Raw genomic sequence first — 2,500 nt, 5'->3', positions numbered from 1 at the left:
CGATGGCACACACTAAGTTGATGAACCCTTGCTCTAAAGTACCGCCGATGAAGGATGTGCAGGCAGAACGAGAAGAGGAAGGTGACTCAATCCATACCCAGTGTCTAAAATGTGCTCCTGTGCCAATATGGATGTCTTTCACTGTGGCACTCACAGTCACAAGCACAGGTTTCATTCCTCTTCCCTACCTCTTCTTGTTATCTTTATTGTAGGTGGTTATATGTTTCGTATTCGTTCATGACAGCACAAAAATACGAAAAAATAAAGTTGCCTTTTGTCCTCCCATAAAACAGCAATACTTCTATCACATTGAGTATAAAGAAAATAATGAGCTAATATGGATAACATACTACAATTTTAGTCAACTGCAGCACTGATAGAGCCTGTCATACGGCACATACAAGTCTCTAAACTCAATAAAACACACAAAAAAATAAAACACAAAAACCGCTCTAGTTTTACAATGAATGACTGAAAGAGATTTGGATGCTTCAAATTATATTGCTTCAAGTGGTCTCTCTCTAAAATAAAACCTATCCAGGAGGCTGGGCAAGCAAATTTATCTCCGTCTGCAATGGGTTAATAATAATAAAAAATAAATAAAAAAATAAAAAAATAAATAAATAAATTACTGCCATGCTAGAATGAAGTAACTGCGCCTCATGAACACCTTCAAAGAAACAAAAGGTAAATTAAAGATACAAGGCATTCTTTTAATAACATATCTTATCTTAACTTGCAGGAGAGCAGAACCTATAACTGATAACACATGAAAAGCAAGCAGTCTTCCCATCTACAACTCACTACCATATTATCTTTTATCTTTTAAAGCTTTGAATTTACCAATAAGCAAAATATTTGAGTATATGAAAAAAAAAGTTTAAAATGTCCAATGATTGTTGTAGCAGAATGATCATATGTGCAATGAAGGAAAATTCTGTCTTGTGAAGTCTTATGTCTACTAAAGGGATGTGAATGACAGAAAATATTTATAATTTTCATTTCCTTGCATTTTTAAAGTTTTCTCTAATTGGGGGTTATACACTCACCCCCTCCCTCCCTTGTGCCTTAGCACTACCTGACTTAATTATTCATTTAGTGTCAGGAAATAATATGTAAAACAAATTTCCTTACATCTTTCTTCTTTAATTGATGATCTATTACGAGCAACTCATTCTCTCCTTCTCACAACAGGAAGAGGTAAATATTCAGAGTAGTGCCACGTAGCTAAATATCACGATATTGGTACTGATGGATTCCTCTCATACTTAACAATTCATATACAGCAGATATTACCCACGTTTCAAACATGCTTCCTGCCCCCCCCATACCCCACAGTCTTGGCCTTAATAGCAAGGGAACATCAAGGAAATTGCCGAGTACAATATAGAAACCTACATCATCACCGTAGCATTGAATACACAATCGTCAGGAGTAATTATACAACTCACAGATTACTCTGGTCAGCTGTCTGTCACATATCATTTGTATTTTTACCCCGCAATTTCCCTGATCTTCTTCATGCCCTCTTCTATCGGGGCCAATATTGTGAGGCATAGGGGGGGGGGGGGGATTGCAGGTAACATCCACTATATAGTAATAGCAATGGGTGAGATGAATACCAACATCATGGTATTCAGGAGCGCAGCAATGTTCTGAATATTTACCCAGGAAGAATTGGGATATACACTGAAACTATACTTTCATATAAGAGAAAGTATCTAACTAGAAAGGCTGGTGATCCATGGGAAAAGATTGTCGTCTCTGAATTTTCTTGGGTCTTAAAATATTCTTATCGTTCTTTTGTACCATTCCTTGTAAATAGACCCCACGTGTCTTGCTAGTGGACAAGCAACACAATATTGATTTGAAAATGCATGTTAGCTCGGCTTTAACAAGACAGCAATATTATTAGAGTAGAGACAATATAGTTTTGGCATTCCAACTTCAATAAATATAGGATTGCATCCTGTGACATACATCTAATGTCCTTTCATTCGTTTCTACATCTAAACATTCGGGATCATATCCTAAACTATACATCCTGCCACACTTCAAATTTACCTATCCTTGTCCCCACTAAGTGTGGTATGGGTGGGGTGACAAACCCCATACCATCAAAATTTATTGTACTCTAAAAATGTTAGGAAATACGACGTGAATTTGGGTAAACCTACAAACTCGTATCAGAGAAGCACCCTTAATAAAGCGATCACCATAGCTTCCCTGCCTTTAGCACTTCTACAAAGACCAACAAACCTCAACCACATATAGCCTGGTAAGACAGATCTTATAAACCTTTTACAGGATATTCTAATCATTTAGAGGTGACAATATCATAGGACTAAGAACTACCATGAACTCGTATGCACTAGAAGACAAAGTATCATGTTTTTCTCCTTTACATTTACAAACAAGTTTCACTTTCAACAAAGATAATCCCTCCTTTTACCAGATTAGCTTTATTACGTATACATGTATGTACTAAAATACTACATGC

General features: G+C 36.4%; 1 protein-coding gene across 1 annotated transcript in view; it reads right to left on the bottom strand.

Moving 5' to 3' along the window:
• Etf-QO (electron transfer flavoprotein-ubiquinone oxidoreductase) overlaps window positions 1-2,500 on the bottom strand; it is a 15,099-nt gene that overhangs the window by 12,027 nt on the left and 572 nt on the right. The window lies entirely within an intron of this gene.

The sequence above is a fragment of the Penaeus japonicus genome, unplaced genomic scaffold (assembly GCF_977035675.1).
Source record: "Penaeus japonicus unplaced genomic scaffold, GWHDUDI00000001_assembly GWHDUDI00000020, whole genome shotgun sequence".
Classification (NCBI taxonomy): Eukaryota; Metazoa; Arthropoda; class Malacostraca; order Decapoda; family Penaeidae; genus Penaeus; species Penaeus japonicus.
Note: the sequence above shows the minus strand (reverse complement) of the source record. Positions and strands in the feature narration are given on the sequence as shown.